The sequence below is a fragment of the Malus domestica genome, chromosome 07 (genome assembly GCF_042453785.1).
Source record: "Malus domestica chromosome 07, GDT2T_hap1".
NCBI classification, from domain to species: Eukaryota; Viridiplantae; Streptophyta; class Magnoliopsida; order Rosales; family Rosaceae; genus Malus; species Malus domestica.
The window spans coordinates 34,468,303-34,485,606 of NC_091667.1; the positions used below are offsets into that span (position 1 = coordinate 34,468,303).

A 17,304-nucleotide genomic window follows, 5' to 3' on the forward strand; every position below is an offset into this window, starting at 1 on the left:
GTCGAGAGAGTCTCACAATCCTCGAAAAATGACTCTTTTATTGACGTGGAAATCAAAATGAATCCAATGCAAGTAAAATAAAACAAGCTTGACCATAGAAAGAGGTAGTTTATTGCTTAATGTGAAACGCAACCGCAAAAAAAAAAAAAAAAGATGACAGGCAGTTCATGAGAAATTCCACTTTTAATAGATTTCCTTAACATTTCTCTTGCTGCTCAAGATTACAGCTCTCTCTCTCCTCTGTTCTTCAGCTCACATCTCTCTCCTTTCTCTCTCAGACACTCTTCCCAACTCTCTAGCCCTAACTTCAGCCAAAATCCCCAATAGGATTTCACCAATCCAAACCCCTGTCTGCAAAATCCAACGTCACACCATTGTTGAATATTTCAAGAATATATGTACATATAATATAACATATATAACATGTATAATATATATATATATATATATATATATATATATATGTTTCTGTTTGCATTGGCAGAGTAGGGAGTTGGGTCATTGCCCTACGGTCATCTTTCTTCAAATTAAACACTGCTTCTTTTCATGTTTGGTGAAAACACAACATGATTGATGGACAACAAGTGTATTTCTTTGGCTAACAAATATGACATTTGGGTAACTGGTGCTCTGCAGCAGGTAATAAGCATTGGAATGCTTTTGGATAAGGGAATTTTAACAAAAAAATTTCAGATACTGTTTATTTAATGAAAAATAACATTTTTTACACTAAAAAATCATTCATGATACTATTCACTATATTTTTTATTTTATTCTTATCATTAAAATTGAAAGTTTTAAATCTTTTTTTTATTAGTTTTCCTTTTGAATAATTCATCATATTATGTTCAAACAGACATGATTTCTTTTAACCAATGTGACTTTATAAGTCTTGTAACTTTGATTAATTTGAACATGTTTAATTCTCTCCATACATTGATAACTTTGGCAAAAAAAAAACATTTATTATCGTATTGATTCGTTGAGTAGGATTGTGTATAGAAAGGTTTCAAATGGTGGATTTTAATTGTGTGTTTTTGTTTTGTTTAGAAAGAGAGAAGTCTTGACCAAGTTCCTATGGACAAGTGGTGAAGAATCGAAACAAGAAAATTGGAGGTACCGAGTAGCATGGGACGCCAATGACCGCAACTTGCTGTTAAGCAAGATGCAGCAAGTGCCAGCGATATGGGCAACGTGGAGGGATCAGAGTGTGGCAATGTTAAGTTGACGAAGGAAGAAGTCGAGGCATTGTTGGTTGAGAAGTTAAAAGTGAAGGTGTGTTTCGCACCCAATTGTTTCAACATTTGAGCATCATTTTGATGATTCTACTAGCTTTGTATATGTTGAATAATGTGAAAGTCCGACATCGGCAAACTTAATTACAAAATAACTGCAACTTGTATTAAATGATTCAACTCGTATGAGGTTCGGTATGATTGGCAGTGGGCTGCACCCCCATATTTTTGATATAGTCCTTCACACCTTGTTTAGATGAGAAAATTCAAAATTGCTGAGGAATTTTAAAATGACGAAAATTGAAACAACAAAATTTTAATTTTTAGAATTTATGAATTTTCTTATTTGGTTAACTTAAAAAAAATTAAATTTGAATACGAACTTTTTTATATTTAAAATCTCACTCATAGAAATTTTAAAATAACATTCATTTATATAGAATTTAAATTTGAGAATTGAAAGGTCCGAAATTCCAATTAAGTGAAAAATAAATAAAAAAAGAAAATTAAATTAAAGTCCAACAAAACACTCACTCTCCCACACAAATCTAAATAAAAAGTGGTCCTTATGTGACTCCAGTAATTATTAAAGGCCCGTCTCAACTAAACCCACACACGAACCAATTAATTAATTATAATCCCATAGTTAACACTACTAATTAAACTGCCTTCAAATTAACCCAAATCCATGCTTAATTAATTAAGCTCAATTAACTAGTTTTCAACGACCAGAAAACCAGTGTCCTGCTCGAGCTTCTCCATCGTCGGAGCCTCCAAGCTAATCTCCACATCGATGCTCCTCCCGCCGCTCTTCCCTCGGTACAAATACACGGTACACCATCCCGTCGAACCGGTTGTTCGACCCGCTTCTCACCCCCTCGGGTTTTCCCCACCCGAAATCCACCTCATAGACCTGGAACCTCGGCGAGCTCCCCATCGCCACGCAGTTCACTCCCGCGTCCTTGATTGTATCAGTTAAATTTCTTATTTATTTGAATCTCTGGATGGGTATCTATGTTTTGTAAAATCTAAGACTAGATTTACTGGCATTCGAAAAGATGACATGAGATTCTTTAGGTCACATGATTTTGGATGATTTAATGAGCTATAGAGGCTCCAATTAGGCTGTATTTTCATGGACAAGGATTGTCTGCGCCCTTCCGTGCTTTTCTGTTTTGTGTGGTCACGGTTAAGTCACGACAATATTTTATATTATATTTTTTTATAGAGATAATAAAACAAAAATGAATAGTAATATAAAATGTTGATGTAGCTTAATCGTGACCACACAAACAGTGGCGAAGCCAGGATTTGCCGAGGGGAGGAGCGAAATTTAAAACAGTGCAATGTTCAATTGAATCAGTTGCTTTCATTGGAGAGTGCAAAGTTTTGAGTCAATATTCATAGCAGAAAAAAATCTCTCCACCGAAGCGTTTGTAAGCAAAAATATCAAAGTCAATGTAAGAATCTTAAATTGGCTAGGATTAGATCCTAAAAAATGTTAAGCGCTAGTCAAATAGCGGATTAGAACCTAGCAGCTAGGTGCCTAGGTGAGATCTAGGCAGAAGCCCAAATGGATTTAAATTAGGGAGTCTTATAACGAAACACTCCTGGTACTGTTGATACTCTAAAAAGTCACTCTTAGTACTATTCTCTTACAACACATTTTTGTTCTTTTGGTTAAAACTAAAAAAATTTCAAACCATTTCCATTGATTTTCATATTACTTGAAACATGAAACAAGTCCTCAAATTCACATTGGAAATTCATTGAAAATAGTGATGGCTAGAAAAAAAAAATACAAATTTGAGTATGAAATAACCTCTTCCATATTGTATTAACAACATTAAGGTAATTTTAGTATTGAAAGTCTTATTTTATGTGGTATTTTGTGGGTATAGTTTATCTAAAATATTTCATTGAAGCACTTATGTTTTTAAAGTATAATTAGGGACCAATCAGAAGATCAAACCAAAAGAACGAGAGACCAAGCCAAACCATTTAACCAAAAACAAAGGTACCAAGTCAAACGGAAAAAAGATAAAAGGAAAAAAACAAAAAAAAATAGGAAAGGAAAAACAAAGAAAAACAACAAAAGAAGGATAGAAGAAAAAGTAACAAAACGGAAAGTTTCATTTAAAAGGAGTGCTGAAACGACGTCGTCCGGTTCAAGATATTTTTAGAACAACTTTTCTTTTCCGTTCTTCTTCCTCGCGCATGACTTGCCCTCCTGTACAATAGGCAGCCCAGGCTGGCGCGGTAGCAAAGGGCCAAACGGTGGCCCGGTGTGTGCTGACTGCTGGGATTTTTCTACTGGGAATTTGAATGCAGCTCTGCTGCGCGTAGAGCAGAACCAGACAGCACCGGAGGAGGCGAAAAGCAGCGGCGCTGCAGCAGCAGGAGGGGAGGGGCTGGCCAGCGCTCCAGTCTTGTTTTTCCGGCGAGGGGAGTGGCGTCCGCCACTCCTCGCCCTCACGTGGCTTCGCCACTGCACACAAACAAAAAGGCACAGGAGGGCACCGAAAATGGGAGGTTAGACAATCTTTGTTCTATTTTCATATGTGATCATTTAGAACTCTCCTTCATTCCGCCATAATTTACTGCAAAAAACTGAATTTTTGGTTGGTTTATGTTTTAGTATCCTTAATATACTACTGTTAGTCACATAATTTGGCTAAATATTGAACCAGATAAACCAAATTGATATGTTGTTTCCCTATTTGAAGTTGAAGAGTCTGATATAGATTTTCATTATTTAATATGGATAGTGTCCTTGAGAATTCGGGTAGCATAGAGCAGTTCCAGCGTGTAAAAAATGATTCAATCATCTCAAGTAATTAGTAACTGCCTTTAATAAATAATAATTGCATATTGCATCTCCATCCTTAAACTGAATAGCCCAAACAATTTGTATTAAAATATTAATTTTATAAAATAATTAAAAAAAAGATTTTATATGTAATTTTGGATATGATTTTTAACCGATTTCGTTGCGTCACGTGTCATTCTCCAAAAGTACAATTTTGAGTTTTAACATAACGACAAAATAAAGAGTAAAGTAATAGTATTAAGATTGACTTTTTAATGTAAAACAAAATTTTTCGTTAAAATGAACAGTATCGAAATTTTTTTGTTAAAGTTCCTTTATTTTTGTGCGTTCAGGCCGCTTCCAAGGATTTCAGAAGGCACGCATGATGGATCCAACATAAACTGGACGTCAGGTTCGACACTTTAAGACGCTCCTTTTGCACAAACTTGAAAAGGGAGACCCTAAAATTGTTAATGGTTTCTTGTATTTTATTTCTTCTTTCCTGAAGATTGGTCCGATCTTAGCACTTCATTTATATTTCTCGTTGGTGAGTGTATGATCAATTCACTTGTGATTTCATCTGTACGTTAATGGGGCTAGATTTGTTGATTCTCTGAAATAATTTTGGCAGATCTTCACAACGGTTTCAAGAAAGACGGAATAAAAACAAGAAGTAAGCTTTCACACACAACCTATTCTTTTCTTCTTTCTCTATATAACTCACCATCTATCCTAATAAATCACACACCAAAATCAAAATCTCTATCCTTCTTCATAGTTTATAAATCTTGAGCTCTTACCTTGTCTTCTTCAAAAAAATTTACATTGAAGCATGAGCTGCAAATGATAAACTTCAAGTAATATTAGGGTTCTATTTTGTTTGCTTTCTTGGTTGGGTTTAATTAGCTCATTGGTCTATATATATATATCGTTATATGCCTATTGAATCTTCTATTTACTTAGATGTTATTTTGGTGTAATGCGGCATTACACATAAATAACATAAAAGAAAATAGGTAAATAAAAGATTCAAGAGGCCTATAACATAAAAGAAAATGTTTTTTTTTTCTTATCTAGTTTAAAATCATAGAGACAAATTATTTGGATCTAATTTCATCATAAATGTTTTATTAACTTTGTAGGCCAAAAATATAATTTTACCACCACAAGGCTTTCTAGGAGGATGTTTTTGTGGAAGTATCGCAACTTGTGGAGAGTGCACTCGATGGCTACAAGGTAGAGTGATTTTCTTTTCTAAGCATTTTAAACAGTGATACTTTTCTTTCTTCCATTATTTTGGTTTCGGAATCCATATTCGAGCATAACTTTTGCCCTTGGCAATTGCCTGCCAGTGCCTTAATATTGCGTATTTTTGTTATGTACTGATCCTTTTTCTTTCCCCTTTTAAGTGTATTTCTGTTTGTAGAATTAGAACTGCTCATAATCCCTTTGGTGAATTCGTTTACCTTTCATACACGCAAATGCATGCACTAAAAAGAACATGATTGTCTTTTTTCAAGTTTGCTTATGGTCAAAGAGGTTCTGGGAATACTTATACTATGATGGGCATACCATATGCTCCAGAGCAGAAAGATTTAATATCTCGTTCACTCGAGCAGATATTCTAAACAAGTCAGTCCCTTTAGGCCCAGGGTTGGACATACAAGATGTAGGTATTATTAACTTATTTTTTGTGTTAAGTTGTGCAAATTATAATGCATTTTAATTATGTGCATGCCTTGATGCTCGAAATCTATTACAAAGAGATTCAAGACTTGTTATCCACAAGGGGTGCAGACTTGGCAAGGACATCACACAGAAAGCAGTACACGATACATCATGATGCAGATGGAAACGCACACGTTTCTGGCCTAACAATCGTGGATGTCTTTATAAACCAAACCTCATTTCTATGTGCAGCCTGTTGTAGAAGAGGCTGCACATAGAAATGAGGTTTGGTTTATGCTAGAGACATCCACGATTGTTTGGCCAGAAACGTGTGCGTTTCCATCTGCATCATGGTGTATTGTGTACTGCTTTCCGTGTGTTGTCATTGCCAAGTCTGCACCTCTTGTGGATAACAAGTCCTGAATCTCTTTGTTATAGATTTCGAGCATCGAGTCATGCACATAATTAAAATGCATTATAATTTGCACAACTCAACACAAAAAATAAGTTAATAATACCTATATCCTGTATGTCCAACCCTGGGGCTCAAGGACTGACTTGTTTGAAATATCTACTCGAGTGAATGAGGTATTAAATATTTCTACTCTAGAGTATCTAGTTTGTCCATCATAGTATAAGTTTTCCCAAAACCTCTTTAACCATGAGTAAATATGCAGATCTGAAAAAAGAGAATCAATATTTTTTTTAGTGCATGCCTTTGCGTGTATGAAAGGTAAAATAATTCACTAGAGGGGTTAGGAGAAGTTCTAATTCAACAAACAGAAATACACATAAAAGGGAAAGAAAAAAATCAATACATAACAAAAATACACAATATTAAGGCATTGGCAACCAATTGTCGAGGGCAAAAGTTATGCTCGAATATGGACTCCAAAACCAAAATAATGGAAGAAAGAAAAGTGTCACAATTTAAAATGCTCAGAAAAGAAGATCACTTTACCTTGTGGCCATCGAGTGCACTCTGCACAAACTCCGATATTTCCACAAAAACATCATCCTGGGAATCCTCGTGCTAAGTAGGATTGTGTACATAAATGTTTCAAATGGTGGATTTTAATTGTGCGTTTTTGCTTTGGTTAGAAAGAAATGAGTCTTTGCCATGGAAATGTTGGCACATGGAAGCTCCAATCTTCCCACAAAGGTCAACATTGCCCCTGACATTCTTGAATATGTGTTCATTTGGTACATTTAGGCATGCACTAAAAAATATTGATTGTTTTTTTTCAGGTCTACATATTTGCTTATGATCAAATAGGTTCTGGGAAAACTTATACTATGATGGGCAGACGAAATGCTCCAAAGTAGAAATGTTTAATGCCTTGTTCACTCGAGCAGATATTTCAAACAAGTCAGTCCCTTATGACCCAGGGTTGGACATACAGGATGCATGTACTATTAACTTGTTTTTTGTTTGTTGAATTGTGCAAATTATAATGCCATTTAATTATGTGCAGGCCTCAGTGCTCAGAATCTATAACAAAGAGATTCAGGACTTGATACACCATGATACAGATGGAAACGAAAACGTTTCTGGCCTAACAATCGTGGATGTCTCTAACATAAACCAAACCCCATTTCTTATACAACAGGTTGTATATAGCAAGTATACATTTTGGGTATGAATGTTATTGCTTTGGTGTCATTTTAGCATTACCTTCTAATTTTACAGTACCATCAATTATGTAATTGTATGCAACTTATGATTTTGTTTTTTTAGTGTCGTCACAAATGATATCTTAGGTTTGTAGGAACGAGCAATCTTCGAGAAGCCATTTCGTGTTTACCCTATGTAATTTGGGTGAAAACGAAAACACAAAACAAGAAGTCAATTGGATCTTAAATCTTATCGACCTAGAATTGAGAGATTGTCGAGGACGAGTGCAACCGGAGAGCGGTTGGAGAAAACCCAAGCTATTAACAAAAGTTTGAGAATTCCATTTGAGTGGCATCATGTCTGCTTTGGCTAATAAGGATGACCATGTTCCATTTGAGAATTCCAAGCTTATTTATCTTCTACAGTTATAATAATTTATGATAGTTTTACCATATGGTCGCTTGCTCTTTGCTCTCAAGAAATTGTAGTATTTACATCACATTTCTTTTAATGCATAATCAGCCTTGTCTAGGAGGAGATTGCAAGACGTTGATGGTAGTCAACGTCTCGCAAGATATCTTTTCCTTCGAGGAAACCCTTTGCTCGCTCAGATTTGCTTCTACAGTTCACACGTGTGAAGGGATTCCTCGAAGGCAAATGACTAAAACTTTACAGTTAGCTAGTCCATCTCGGTTTGTTATCTAGAGGACCACCAAAAAGCTTGTGTAGCCAGTTAGTGCTCAGTCTAGTGTGAAGAGGACAACCGTGAATACCTTACATCTAGGCGTGAAGAACTTAAAGCTAGATAGTCCAGCTCCGTCTGGTATCTAGTGAAAAATTATGAGGTTTAGAACATGAACCATTAGTAGGAAAAAAAACAAATGCATATAGTTTCTTATCTCTTTAAGAAATCTGGCCATGTCATCTAATGCCTTTTGGAAGCTGTGGTGAAGCTGTGAATACCTCATCAAATTTTGGAATTTCAAATCAAAGTTGATGTGATTGAGATCCAAACTAAACCTATAGCTTACGGAAGGGCAGAATCAACATCCAAGGTGTGATGTGATTAGACAATTGACAGCTCATGATTTCTTAAATAGATAAGAAACTATATGCATTTGTTTTCTTTTCTACTAGTGATTTATATTCTAAACCTCATAAATTTTCACTAGACACCAGACGGAGCTGGACTGTCTAGTTGTAAGTTCTTCATGCCTAGATATAAGGTATTCACGGTTGTCCTTTTTACACTAGAATGAGCAGTAGCTGGTTGAGCAAGCTTCTTGGTGGTCCTCAGAATACCAAACCGAGCTGAACTAGCTAGCTGCAAGGTCTTGATCATTTACCTTCGAGAAATCCCTTCACACGTGTAAACTGTAGAAGCAAATATGAGCGAACATAGGGTATCCCCGACGAAAGAGGAAAATTGCGAGACGTTGACTACCATCAACGACTTGCAATCTCCTCCCAGACAAGGTTGTTTATGCATTAAAAAGATGTGAAGTAAATACTATAATTCCTTGAGAACAAAGCAAGCATCCATAATGGTAAAACTATCATAGATTATTATACTTGTAGAGAGGTCAACTTGGAATTCCTAAATGGAACATGGTCCTCCTTATTCGCCAAAACATACATTACGCCGCTCAAGGATGAAAAACTTTTATTAATAGCTTGGGTTTCCTTAAACCGTTATCCAGTTGCACCCATCCTTGACAATCTCTCACTTCCAGCAAGGTCGATAAGATTTAAGACCCCATTGACTTTTTGTTTCTTGGTTTTGTTTTCCCCCCGATATATGCAGGGTAAACACAAACTGGCTTCTCGAAGATTGCTTATCCATATCAATCTTGCATATTGTTGTACCATATATTAGGTCTTAGTATTTGGGCATCACACCCTAGCCCATGAAACATGTAGGAGGTGAATGGAACCTTTATTCTATAAAATGATCCTTCACATCATTTTAAAGGGGGGCAAAGAAAAGCAAATAGAGCAAACCCTAGCCTATATCTCCATGTACATTAATTTACATAGTGAAACCAAATCGACACCAATGTGAACGTAGCTAGGGGTGGTTCGGTATGGGATCCCATACCGAAACCCTTGTCCCGATTCCCAAACCGAAATTTTCGGGAATCCCAATTGCAATACCGATCCCAAACCAAATTTTCGGGAATCCCAATTTTCGGGAATCCCGAAATAGTTTCGGGATTTCGGAACAAATCGGGAATCCCGAAATGATTTTGGGCTTTTGGACTAAAATTTGACATATTATGCTTTTGGGCTAAAATTCAATCTTTTATATTGAAAAATTGACATATAGGCCTATTAAAAAGAAATCTGCCTATTCAATACTTTCATAGCATCTGCCCAATCTGCCAATTTGACATAGTTTCATACTTTCATTGCATCTGCCTATTCAAAAGCAATCTGCCAATCTGTCTGTGCACAATAGCATCTGCCTATTCAATTTCTACTACACATGCATGCAATAAAAATAAATTAAGTACCAAATCCAAAAGCAAAAATATTAGCATTCAACATAGAAATATATTCCGAGCAAATAAAAACCAGCTCGTTTCTAATATAGAGGATGGCAAACCTACAGACTTTGTAACGTCATGTCTTTTTTCTACTAATCTGTGCACAAATATGCCAATTAAATGGCAAGGCCCAGTTAAGTATCTGCCTAGAATATGCCAATCTGTGCACAGAATTACAAAACTTGATTTGCTATCAAACATTAAAGCAAGACCATGTATCTAAGATTCTATAGCCAAAACAAAAATATTACCTGACGCAGCGTGTGACTAATTTGAAGTTTGAACAGGTGAAATGATTAACTCCTCAGTTGCTACAGCAGTGCTAAACCTGCTAACACTTCTCCCTGAAGATAACCAGGAAATCAGTCAGCATAGATAATCACTTGTAGTAGTGCTTAATAATTTTCTTTGTTGATTAATGATCAATGATAGCGGTTTAATTTATTACATGTAAAGGTGCACCAGTGAACGCTTAATTCAATGATGTGTGTGCAGGTGTAAAGAGATTTACTTATTGTCGCAAGTAAGACTCCAAGAAAAAAGTATAACTTCAATCTATTTCTCCAGAGTGTAAACTCAGGGGTATTATTCTCATTAAACCCTTTGTTAGTTAAGGTATCGCAACAAAAGTGCAGTTCATTAAGAATTGAGTTGAAATTCTCCACTTCCAAGCTATGATATTAGAGCCTAACAATTTGAACTAGCCATCTAGAAAGTTGAAGAGTTTCCCTGTAAGTATTATGTGAACATGAAATTAATGGACTAACACAGCGCCTAGTACCAACATTCTGAATGAAGCGAGCAGGATGCAACCAGAAACAACTTTAACCCCCCTACAACCCGCCAAAACCAAATACATAGCATCAAACACGGGTGCCGCAGCGCATCATCAATAAAAGAAACGATTTTTCAAAAAGAATACGACAAACTCAATCAAACATCATTTTAATTATTGAATGACTACTAACTAACAGATGAAGATGGAAGAAATGTATAAGTTATTAACACACAAACAAAAAAAATTGCCAACAATCCCTACTTTGGATGAGTGTCAGAAATTAGATTTCAAAACACTAAATTAGTTACCTAATTTGGGGTGAGAGTGAGACTCGGACTCGGTGCTAGATCGAGAGTTCTGTCCGTGAGAGAGAGATCGCAAGAGTCGGAGACGATTCGTGAAGGAAGGCTGGAGAGTTCAGTCTTTGATGCTTTGGCGTGGCGGTGGCTGGGTGGTGATTCATGAAGGAAGGCTGGGCGGCTGGAGAGTCAGAGACGATTCGAAGGAAGGCTGTCGGTGTTGGAAGACTCAGTGAGAAATCAGAAATGAAACTAGACTGGGAGAAACCTAACAAGGAATGGATGGCATGGATTAATTTGAAGCAATCCAACGGTTCAAATTAACTCTAACTATATTAAAAAAACAATATATATTATTATCTATATATATATATATATAAAATAATTAAAAATATATATTTTCGGTTCGGTATGGGAATACCGAAATTTTGGGAAAATCGGTTTGGGACATTTTTGGTTTGGGATCGGTATTTTTTTGGTTTGGTTTGGGAATTTTGGGAATTTTTTCCACCCCTAAACGTAGCCCCAATTTTGGGTGAACCATGATATATCTTTGTGTGTCTTGTACGTTTGTGTGATTCATGGTCGGACTTACTAGATTGGACACACTTGAGCTCGGAACTCGACTCATTGACCCAACTTGTGGCCCCAACTCAAATCCCCTACATATGGCCCCGACTTAGAGACCCGACTTGTGGACCCGATCTGTGGAGCAGACATATAGACCCATATGCGAACTCGACAAGCAAACCCGAGTCATATCGAAAGTTAACTCATAATGAATGCATGCTGACTTCGAGTGCACGAGGAACACCACGAGTCGAGCTGCCTTGCAACGAGCACTGTCTCCAGCAGAGCAACTGCCTTGCCTCGAGCATTTCCTCTAGTCGAGCAACCTCGCAATGTGTGCTACCTGTAGTTAAGTATTGCTTGAGAATGGGCACCGCCCTATGTCGAGTATTGGTTTCAGGACCACTTTTAGTCACTTCGACTTACACATGGATTGGATTTAAAGTCTTCAACCAAAAGACTCTATTGACTGAAGAATTAAGGAAGTCATGTTGTACCATATATTAGGCCTTAGTATTTGGGCCTCACGACCTAGCCTATGAAGCATGTAGGAGGTGAAGGGAACCCTTATTCTATAAATGGATCCTTCACCTCACTTTAAATAGGGGCAAATAGGAGCAAAGAGAGCAAACCCTAACCTCTATCTCCATGTACATTGTAACCCTCAATTTACATAGTGAAACCGAATCGACACCAGTGTGGACGTAGCCCCAACTTGTGGTGAACCCCAATATATCTTTGTGTTCTTATGCATTTGTGTGATTCACGATCAGATTTACATTGGTCCAAAATCGACCCAATTTTGTGCATGAACGCCTACAAATCTAGGATATCATATGTGACGGGACCGAAAAACATAATCATATATCAAAAGTTGCATACAAAAATATCATTGATAGTACCTACTATGTATCATAGATGACTAAAATGACACCAAAACAATAACATTCATACTCATAATGTATACCTACTATGTGCAGCTTGTTGTAGAAGAAATGAGGTTTGGGTAATTTTTTTATGTAACGAGAGAATTTTAGAAAGAAAAAAAAAACTACGTAACATTATTATGGTAATTTTATTATGCTTAACATGTTTTATTTGCGTTCGAAATTGATGAAAAATGTGAGAAATATGAGTTATATAAAGAAAAAAGAAGGGACTATGTTATGTGTGAAAGCATACTTCTTATTTTTATTTCGTCTTTCTTGAAACCGTTGTGAAGATCTGCCAAAATTATTTCAGAGAATCAACAAATCTTACGAGCTTTTCTTCATAAGTTTATCGATAGGTTAATAATAACTAGCACTGATTCTTGTTATAGAAAAATAAGAAGAAGATGGACACAACCCTAAAAAGAAGTTGGAGACAACCCGTGATCAATTATCAGAGGCATTGTACCAGAAAGGACTGGCATTGGCAGAGATTGAATCTTTGAATCTTTCAAGGTTGGAAATAGCACTGATTCTTTTGAAGCACTTTGATAGTCGGAAAGAGATCCTCTCCAGATCTCTTCCACCAAATTTTCCTAATTATTTAATTGAGACCCTTAAAATTTGATCCAACGGTTAAAATGATTATAACTTTTAAAGGATTGTAGTCGTTGAATCAAATTTTAAGGGTCCAGATTAAATGATTAGGAAGATTTGGTGAAAGAGATCCGGAGATGATCTCTTTCTTTCGTAGTCATCTAAGGTTAATCTTCTGTTTTTAAAGGTTGGTATAAAGTATGTGAAAGTTACACGGTCAGATTTTAGTTTGGTCTAATTTGAAATTTCTAACTAATTTGAGTATGTGAAAGTTACACGATCAGAGTCTCTCAGCAGAATCATTTATACTACAATATCATTGTCATTCTTGTAAGCATTATAGATGTTTTAATCATTTTGTGCGTGTGGTAAAAATCCTATCATAACACTACCCTACTTTTTGGGCAAAAAAAGATATGTTAAAACGCCTCTAGCACATATAAATCGAGCTTGAAGTCAAGTTAACAGACAACGAACATATTGTTCTGACCAACCGATCAGTTCTCAAACAGTGATAACACTTGGATATGCTGATTCAGCTACAAGTAAGATACTAAAAATTGAAATTCAAGAAAAAGACGGATGCACTGTCATGACCAACTGACTAACTTTTCAACCATGGCTTTACTTGCTCGCATAATGTTTTTGATAAATTATTGGATATATATAGACAATAGCTTTTACTTGCTCGCATATCTTTGCTCAATAATTGCAAGTAAGGAATCTAAAACTAAATCATTATATTGCCTTTCAAAAAACAATGTCAGTTCGTGGGCCTTGCTTGTACCCTTTCAAGAGGCAAGAAAAAGTGTACCAAGATGAGATTGTCACATTATATTCGGAAAGTTTTTTTCAAAGTGTCATTCAAATTATATAATGATATGTAAAATAGCACATAAGTAGATTTCACAGAGAAATTAGAAACTAAATCGAGGCCAACTACCGGAATGAATACGCTTCATGTCACATAAAATGCAGGTGAGTAGATTTCGCAGAAAATGATCGTATTTTTTCATGTAGGTTACTTAGTATTAATTGATTAATTACCTGCACGCTAGCAGTGGCCTGTGAACGCCCTCCAAGTTCAAGACCCCATTGTAGGGTATGAAGTCCTTCAAAGCCCTGGTGCCTTCCTCAACTGCCAGATCAGCTATACCGATCTCCTCCGCCGCCGCCTCGGCCACCTCCACACCCTCCATCTCATCCCCATACTCAACCCTAAACACTCCCTCCTCTTCCTTCCCGAGTTTCCGACAGCTGGTAAAACTCCACCAGAACAACCTTCGAAATATCCGCCACTGTTGGTGGTGATGGGGAGGAGCAGAATCTAACAAGGGAGGAGAACGTTAATATCGGGATGAATTACCTCACAGAGATCAGACTGCTGCACTTTCTGAACAAGAACAAAGATGAAAATCGTGGGTTATACCTTGAGATTACGGATCTGAGCTGGGAGGAACTCCGTAGTTCCTTTCTTGCATTGCGAGTTGGGGTTGGGCCCGTAGCGCCATCTTCATGTCTCTTTTTGGAAACCCAGTCCCTGAAACAGACCAACACATGCATGAGGTTTCACATATTTCCACCATTAAATGCCAATGGACCAGAAAATTTTCAGACAGAATGAGGATTCTCACTTTTCAGTGAGGGTTGGGGCTGTGATTTCAAAGGTTTCAGAGATGAGCGGAGAAGAAATGGGGCAAGGGTTTGTGGTGGTGTTTTTTTTTACAAGAATGGAGAGAACTGAGGGAGTCTGCGGCTTGGTTGAGAGGCGGAGGGTTTTGAAAATGTGCAGGTGCTACTAGATTAGGGTTTGATGTACTCATAAGCTCCATAAGAAACGATGAGGAAGTAAGAGAGAGCGCGCTCTTGGCTCTGGGCTCGAGGTTATGAGCTCTCAACGGCTAAGGGTTAGGTTGGAAATGAAGAACGAAGCTGTTAAGCAACTTATATAACTGAAAGTCCTAGGGTTTTCCCACAAGTCCTCTTGCACGTGCAAAGCTCAACCCTTTCAGGCTCCCAGGTCACGAGTTCGATCCCAGCGCCTGGCAAATTTGTACCTTATTTTTCTATAGGAAAACTAATGAAAATAGCTTGAAAATTTTGAGTTTTAATGATAAGGACAAAATAAATGGTAAAGTGAATAGTACCAGGATTGACTTTTTAGTGTAAAAATATGATTTTTTGTTAAAGTGAACCGTACTAGTTGCTTTTCGTTAAAGTTCCCTTTTTCTATATATCCATTCCTTTTTTTTTTTTTTCTTATTTTGTATTCTGTTTTATTTTCTAGTTTTATTTCTTTATTTGTATCGTATTTTTTCTAGTCAAGTGAAAGTTTATGTATTATTTTTGTTTATTTTTGTTTTATTTTCCACACTTTGAGGGTAATGTGTGATTTAAGTTTGAGGGTGGGGAATAAGAATTTTTAGTTTTTTTTTTTTTTTTGTCGATAAAAATTTTCAAATTTTAAGTTAATATGATTTGTTGGTCTAAAAGTGTAGTGTCCGTTTTTCGTTTTTCACGTGATAATATATTATTAAATCGTGAGGCTACTATAACAATTTGTCAAGTTCCATATAAGTTGATCAGGCTATTTAGAGCAAATTATATTTACTTGACGCCACCCTGGCAATGATACAAAAGTTGTATAGGCTTATTATTAACGTCATCCTTAGCAAATCAAAAATGAAGAAGTTATATGAGATGGGTGAATATATCGTCACCTTATTTTTTTCGCACAATTTCGTTGCAACATTATAAAATATTATACAATAAAAAATGATAAATAGTTCATGAGAAGTCCCACTTTCGTAGACATTTCCTTTAACAACATTTCTCTTACGGCTCAGGAATACAGCTCTCTCTCCTCTCTCACTCGGACACTCTTCTCAACTCTCCAGCCCAAACCTCCGCCAAAATCCCCAATAGGATTTCACCAATCCAAACCCCAATCTCTGACAATCCAACGTCACACCTTGTTGAATATTTCAGGAATATATGTGTGTGTGTATATATATATACACACACGCGTTTGGTTGCATTGGCAGAGTAGGGAGTTGGGTCATTGCCACAATCATCTTTCTTCAAATTAAACACTGCTTCTTTTCATGTTTGGTGAAAAGACATGCATGATTGATGGAAACAATTGTATTTCTTTGGCTAACAAATATAACCTTTGGGTAACCAGTGCACTCTGCAGCAGGTAATAACCATTCGAATGCCTCTTGGACATGTGCAATTCTCTTTACACATTGATAACATTGGCAAAAAAGAGCATTTATTCTCGTATCGATTCCGTTGAGTAGGATTTTAATTGTGCATTTTTGTTTTGTGTAGAAAGTAGGGGTGGTTCGGTATGAGATCCCATACCGAAACCCTTGTCCCGATTCCCAAACCAAAAATTTCGGGAATCCCAATTTCAATACCGATCCCAAACCAAATTTTCGGGAATCCCAATTTTCGGAAATCCCGAAATGATTTTGGGCTTTTGGACTAAAATATTATGCTTTTGGGCTAAAATTGAACCTTTTAACACTTTTGAGTTGCAATCTGCTAAGAATCCCGTTGCAATATGTGCCAATTGCAAGTTATGTCAATTTAAATGTAGATGCTACAATTGCAAGACTTTGCCAATCTGGATTCAAATGTAGATGCTACAATTGCAAGACTCTGTCGATTTAAATCATTCATACAGAAATATGTGCAACTATTGAAGCCTTCATTTTCTATGGACTCTATCGATCTAAATATATATTTAAAAATTAAATCATATATATTTTTTTTTTCGGTTTGGTTTGGGAATACCGAAATCCCAAAAACTTGAGACCAATTCCCGTACCGAAATTTCGGGATCGGTTCGGTATTGGGTACCGAAATTTTCGGAAATTTCGGTTTGGGATTTTTTCGGTTTGGTTTCGGGAATTTTTCGGTTTGGTTTGAGATTTTTGGGATTTTTTTCCAGCCCTAGTAGAAAGAGAGGAGTCTTGATCAAGTTCCTCTGGACAAGTGGTGAAGAATTGAAACAAGAAAACCGGAGGTACCGAGTAGCATGGGACGCCAACGACCGTCACTTGCTGTTAAGCAAGATGCAGTAGGTGCCAGAGATATAGGCATCATGGAGGGATCTGAGTGTGGCAATGTTGAGTTGACGAAAGAAGAAGTCGAGGCATTGTTGGTTGAGAAGTTAAAAGTGAAGGTGTATTTTGCACCCAATTGTTTCAATATTTGAGCGTCACTTTCTTGATTCTACTAGTTTTGCATG

At 36.6% G+C, this 17,304-nt stretch overlaps 1 long non-coding RNA gene across 1 annotated transcript; it reads right to left on the minus strand.

The window, feature by feature from the left end:
- Nucleotides 1-9,848: 9,848 nt before the first annotated feature.
- Nucleotides 9,849-15,002, minus strand: LOC103420785 (uncharacterized). The gene is made up of 5 exons (XR_003775083.2): nucleotides 14,681-15,002; nucleotides 14,476-14,586; nucleotides 14,094-14,373; nucleotides 10,960-11,218; nucleotides 9,849-10,217 (listed from the first exon to the last, which is right to left on the minus strand). It is a non-coding gene; the product is annotated as an uncharacterized lncRNA (long non-coding RNA).
- Nucleotides 15,003-17,304: the final 2,302 nt, after the last annotated feature.